A 6,604-nucleotide genomic window follows, 5' to 3' on the forward strand; every position below is an offset into this window, starting at 1 on the left:
TGATTCACTCTTTCTCAGCTCCACAGGCAGAGAGACCTGGGAAATGAAGCTGTCAGTGTGATTCTGTTTTGGTGGGCCGAAGTGGTGAATGCGATGGACATGAAATCCATTGCGGTTTCCCCACGCAGGTGTGAACCCTGCCGACTACAGTTGAGAACTGTCGTCAGAAAGAAAAGGAGATTGCTCCACGGTTTTTTTAAAAATGCAAATCAGTGGAGGGGTTGAAGTATTTCAATCACATTGGGACTGGTCGGGAATCTGTAGCCCACTGCCTGTCAGGGTGGAAACAAGCAGATACCCACAGAGCTGCTTTTGAGGCTATGAGCCAAGAGTTTGGAAATGAGACTAGAACAGTGAGGGGCGTGAAGTCCTGATCGAAGTTAAGCAGGCACCTGAGGATTAATGTGTTTTATTTGCCAGTGAAAGATACTGCTTCACAAAGTTGGGACTATGGAAGGGAAGCAGTGACGGTGATTATCTTTGGCTGTTCCTCTTGTGAATGTTCCCATTGCTGCGCATGTCCGTGTTAATGTCAGAACTCTGACCCATGGCGGCGTCAGGTTCGCACATTGCCAGGGGCGCAATGGATGACGCATCTGACTCCACCTACCTGTTTGAAATGCATCTCACAGCTTCTTCACACACCCCAATTCATCTTTCTCATTGTCCTGAAGCCGACATGTTGTTTGAATTCCTGATCTGCAGGAACGAGACTCTTTTCATTGTCTCGCGTCAGTAAATGTCCCTGAGAACATCAGAGTCACGTCACAGCGCTGTCAGAGGAGGGGAAGCTGAAATAGCCCCACACGCTGCTCACGGTCACATTTCACATTCCCCAACTCACCGCCCCAACCACTGCGGCTCTTGGGAGTGGAAAGGAAACAAACACCAAAACCCAGTCTCAGCTTTGTAAGTCTTCAGGAAATAAGAAAACTGTCCATCCCTTCGGATCTTCCATCCTGGGCTGACAGCCTTGATTTTAAATGGCTGTCCAGTCAGTGCCGATTCGTTTAGGCTGAAAAAAATCTTCCTTATCTCATCCCAGCATTTCTTGCCACAGAGACCTGTGTGGCAGAGTTCATGCATATATTTCCTTGTATGGTATTTTGTAAATAACATTCGTTTGCTGGTTGTTTGTATCGGGTATTTCATGTACATTAGCCGCTGTTTAAGTGTGTTGGTAGGTTTGTGGGCTACCATGATGCTGAGAGGGTTGAGTTGTCTGGACATCATTTCCCAGATGTCTTTAATGTAAAGTAATGTGGCTAGGGTTTCTGCAGACGTTGTGTCTACTTGTGTCAGTTTGTTGATGTGAAATCGGCACACTGGGTTTATTGGGTAGGCAAAAGTGAGGACTGCAGGTGCTGGAAACCAGAGTTTAGATCAGAGTGGTGCTCGAAAAGCACAGCAGGTCAGACAGCTTCCGAGGAGCAGGAAAATCGACGTTTCGGGCAAAAGCCCTTCATCAGGAATAGAGGCAGGACGCTTCCAGGGGTGGCGAGATAAATTGGGGGGTGCTGGGCCAAAGGTAGCAAAGAGTACAATAGGTGAATGGGGTTGGGGACGTAGTTGACAGGTCAGAGAGGAGGGTGGAGCGGATAGGTGGGAAGGGAGATTGACAGGTCCTGAGGACAGCGCTGAGCTGGAAGGTTGGAACTCAGGTAAGGTGGGGGGAGGGGAAATGAGGAAACTGGTGCAGTCCACATTGATGTCCTGAGGTTGAATGTATCCGAGGCAGAAGTTGGGGCGTTCTTCCCCCAGACATCGGGTGGGGAGGGAGGGACGATGGAGGAGGCCCGGGTCCTGCATGTCCCTGGCAGAGTGGGAGGGGTGGTTGAAATGTTGGGCCACAGGGCGATGGGGTTGATTGTTGCGGGTGTCCTGGAAATGCTCCCTCAAACGCTGTGACTTGACTCGGCGACGGGGCTCCAGTCTCCCCAATGTAGAGGAGACCGCATCGGGAGCAATGGATACAAGAAACAACTTTTGTGGAAGCCTTCTAACTACCGTGACCCGTGTTCGATTTCCGGGCAGGGAAGCAATTTTCAGTAGAGCTGTCAAACTTCACGACCGACTCCCTGGTGGTCTAGTGGTTAGGATTCGGCGCTTTCACCGCTGCGGCCTGGGTTTGATTCCCGGTCAGGGAAGCAATTTGCAGTGTGTTTCTCTCCATGCTTCAGGCTCACTGCCTTTATTCCTGACGAAGGACTTATGCCCGAAACGTCGATTTCGAAGCTGCTTGGATGCTGCCTGAATTGGAGTTGCGCAGTTATGTTGTGGCTGCACAGGACATTGGTGAGACCACTTTTAGAATATTGTGTGCAATTCTGGTGTCCCTCCAAGCAGAAGGATATTGTGAAATTTGAAAGGGTTCTGAAGCACCAATGGGTCCACAGAGGGGAAGAGGCCCTTCTGCTGCCCTGAGTGTGGGAAGGCCTTCAGTGATTCCTCTGCCCTGCTGACGGACCAGTTGGTCCACACCGGGGAAGGCTGTTCTCCGGCCCCAAGTGCGAGATGGCCTTCAGCAGTTCTTCCCACCTGTTGAGACACCAGTGTGTCCACACTGAGAGGCCGTTCTTCTGCCCCAACTGCAGGAGGGGCATTGCTCTTTCCTCCGACGTACTGGCCCATTGGTGTATCCAAATGGTAGAGAGGTCATTCAGTTGCCCTATGTGCAGGAAGGCCTTCAGCAATTCCTCGGCCCTGCTGAGGCACCAGTCTATCCACACCGGGGAGAAGCCGTTCTCCTGCCCCGAATGTGGGAAGGTCTTTACCCACTCCTCCACACTGCTGAATCACCAGCTGGACCACACGGAGGTTTGGGGGGGGGGGGACAGTGGCGGACGAGGGGAGGCCATTCTGCTGCCCTAAGTGTGGGAAGGCCTTCAGCAATTCCTCCGCCCTGCTGAAGCACCAGTGTGTCCACCCTGGGGAGAGACCTTTCAGCTGGTCCGAGTGTGGGAAGAGGTTCATGTTTTCCTGCAACTTGCGGAACTACTAGCGGGGGCACCAGCGCTCCCAGCAATCAGATCCCACCAGTGACGCTGCCTTCGGTTACCCCCCAGGACTGAAGCTGCTGCCAGTTCTGACAGTGGGTGCAGTGGGAGAGTAGGTGGGCTGTTATTGTTTTCTGCTGGAATGCAATTGCCTCCCCTACACCCCACAAACCCAACCCCAAGGTAGCTCAGGGTTAGCACTGCTGCCTCATGGCACCAGGAACTCAAGAATAATTCCACCCTTGGGGTTCTGTGTGCAATTTATGGAGGGTAGGAAAATGGATCTGAGTGGGTTAGTTTTCGGAAGATCAGTGCAGATGTGTTCGGCTGAAGGACCTGTTTTTCCACATTGTGGGTGTGCTATGATTCTATGAGCTTTGCCTTCAGTGGACACTGTTGCTCATTGAGCCCGGGACTGCACATTGCCAATGAAATGATCCAGAGAAACCTAAGACCGCAAGACCATCGGAGAAGAAGTTTGGCCTTCTCTGCCATTCGTTAGTAACAAAAGTATTGGATGAGATTAGCTACAGTGTGGAAACAGGCCATTTGTCCAAACAAGTCCACACCGACCCTCCGAAGTGTAACCCATCCAGACCCATTTCCCTCTGACTAATGTACCTAACTCTATGGGCAATTAAGCATGGCCAATCCACAAGACCTGCACATCTTTGGCTTATGGAAGAAAACAGGACCACCCAGAGAAAACCCACGCAGACATTGGGAGAATGTGCACACTCCTCACAGACTGCCACCCAAGGCTGGAATAAAACCTGGGTCCCTGGCACTGTGAGGCTGCAGGTGTAACCACTGAGCCACTACATATTGCAACCCGAGGTTGGAAAGCCGGGGGTTGGGAGAATACAGCAAGCCAGGCAGCACCAGGATGTGGAGTAGTCAGCGTTTTGGGTATTAACCCTTCTTCATTCCTGAAAGAGTGACTTATCTATGAGAAAAGATTTACATGAATGTTGCTGGGGGTTGGAGGGTTTGAGCTGCAGGGAGCGGCTGAATAACGTGGGGTTGTTTTCACTGGAGCATCGGAGGCAGAGAAGTGACCTAATAGCGGTTACAAAATCATGAGGGGCATGGACAGGGTAATAGACAAGGTCTTTTCCCTGGGCTGGGGGAGTCCAGAACTAGAGGGCATAGGTTTAGGGTGAGAGGCGAAATATATTAAAAGGGACGACATCTTCATGCAGAGGGTGGTACTTATATGAAATGAGCTGCCAGAGTATGTGGGTCAGGTGTTGTCAAATGGGACTAAATTAATATAGGATATCAGGTCAGCATGGACAAGTTGGACCGAAGTGTCTTTTTCCATGCTGTACGTGCCTCTGACTACTGGTCCTGATGTAAGTTTAAAATAGAGTCCAAGTAACTTTGAATAGTTCAATCTTGTTGAGCTCAACTACTGAAAAGTTTCAGATGAATCCCTCTGAGAGATACTGTTTAAACATGCTGAGTTGGACAAAGTATCCCATCAAGTTCAACACAAACCCAGAGTTGAAGAAGTCAGAAGTCAGAACACCAAGGGGACCAAAACTGATCACAATATTCCAGGTGCGGCCTCATCAACGTCCTGTATAACTACAACGTAACTTGCCAACATCTGTACTCAATTCCCTAACTGATGAAGGCCAGTGTGCTGAAACCTTTCTTCACTACCTTGTGTACCGATGTTGTCAGAGATATAGGACCTACTTTAAACTGATGCAGAATCCAGCTGCTGAGTGCCCAGAAGCAGAGTAGTGCTGAGTGAGTGTGCTGGGCTTTAGATTTTGTTACCACCTCCCCACACCTCTAGAGACCTCAGGTCTGTAGCTTGCCTTCTTATCTTTGAGGGTTTTCCACCTGTTTGAAACAGCCTGTCCTGCAATTAACCCCTTTATGCCAAGGCGTTCCTTCGACAGGCAGAATTAATTGTCCTTCTGTCACACAGTTATTAAACACCATTATCTCATCTGTCCAAAGGAACTGCTCATTGTTTTGCCTCCTCCTTCCCAGTGATAGTTAATGTATGTTATTTGTTAACTCCCTTGTAGCAGTTTCTCATTGGCCCTTTCGTTTCTTGGTCCAGAAAGAGTTATTGCTGACTCATGAAGTTTTCAAAGTTCTGGAGTTTACAGGACCACACCACATTCCTCTCTGCCTCCCCCTGGAATAACGATTGCTCCTGAGGTACTCACAGTTCCTGACGTTCCTTGATATCCCCAAATACAATCCATATGTCAGGAAATCACTGGTGCTGCCCTGACATAGATAGTCAATGTTTGAACAGAAGATTATGGGGAGAAAATGCAGAAATCCGAAATGTAAAGAGACTTGGGAGTTCAAGTCCAGGATTTTCTCAAAGTAAACTTGCAGGTTGAGATGCACTTTCCCCTGCAAGTGCTGAATGTGTGACACCAGCCCATTTACCTATTCCCTCCTCGCTATCCAAGGAGCCAAACTTACATTCCAGGTGAAGTGGCCCTTTACCTGCACTTTCCACAACCCAGTCTACTGCATTTGCTGCTCACAATGTTGCCTCATCTACATTGGGGAAAACGAAGCCTTAACTGGGTGACTGCTGCACAGAACATCTACGTTCTGCCTGCAAAAAAGACCCTGAGCTTCCAGTTGCCTGCCAATTCCACACCCCACCCTGTTCCCCGGCCAACATCTCTGTCTCCGGTTTGCTGTTGTGTTCCAGCGAAGCTCAGCACCAGCAGAACGAAGAGCACCGAATATTGCACTTGGGGACCATACATCCCTCTGGTCCCAATATCCAATTCAATCATTCGAGGACCTGAACTCCATAGTATCCTCGTCCCTTCCACACACACCAAGTCTTGTTATCACATAGTCTGTCATTCCACACTACTTCGCCACGAACAGTCTCCATTAACAGTTATTCACCCTCCCACGCAGATCGTTATCAACTTCTTTTTCTGTCCAACAGTTCTTCCCTCGCTTTGGGCTCTGTCCTGATCTCCGCCTTCCTCCCACAATATCTCCTGCATATAAACCGACATTTTCCCAATCACCATCTGTTCTGTGGAAGGGTCACCGGCAACTCCTGTTTTTTGTTCCTGATATACAGCACCCGCAGTTCTTTCAGATTTTTATTGAGAGAGAGTTGGAAATTGTTTCGAGAGACAGAAGGAGAAGGGGGAGAAACAGAACAGACATGAACGTAAAATCATTGTAGTGCGATCACTTCCCTTAAGCATGAATAGAGGGCATGGGTCATCTGTGAGCTTGTGGCGCAACGGTAGCGCGTCTGACTCCAGATCAGAAGGTTGCGTGTTCAAATCACCTCAGGCTCACTACCATCAACATCTAACATGTCGAATGAAGAAAAGAGTACGTTGTATCGAAAGTTCTTTGTGGAAACTTTCGATCACACGTGAATCTTTACTGTCAGTTTGATTTGTGAACACTGTGTTAGGGAGGTGGTGTGCCCATTGTTTGGGTAAATGCTCAGCTCCCCGCAATGTGAGAAGTAAAACACAAACTGTTCATCACGGGATTAAAACACACAGCCGCTTCGTTCAGTTGGTGACAGCGCAGTGTGAATCACATTATACCGATATTTTTACAACATAATCTAGAGATTTCCATCC

General features: G+C 49.1%; 2 non-coding genes across 2 annotated transcripts; both read left to right on the forward strand.

Annotated features, from left to right (window-relative positions):
* Positions 1-2,075: 2,075 nt before the first annotated feature.
* trnae-uuc (transfer RNA glutamic acid (anticodon UUC)) lies at positions 2,076-2,147 on the forward strand. The gene has a single exon. It is a non-coding gene; the product is annotated as a tRNA-Glu (tRNA).
* A 4,088-nt stretch (positions 2,148-6,235) lies between these two features.
* trnaw-cca (transfer RNA tryptophan (anticodon CCA)) lies at positions 6,236-6,307 on the forward strand. Its single transcript has one exon. It is a non-coding gene; the product is annotated as a tRNA-Trp (tRNA).
* Positions 6,308-6,604: the final 297 nt, after the last annotated feature.

The sequence above is a fragment of the Chiloscyllium punctatum genome, chromosome 36 (assembly GCF_047496795.1).
Source record: "Chiloscyllium punctatum isolate Juve2018m chromosome 36, sChiPun1.3, whole genome shotgun sequence".
NCBI lineage: Eukaryota > Metazoa > Chordata > Chondrichthyes > Orectolobiformes > Hemiscylliidae > Chiloscyllium > Chiloscyllium punctatum.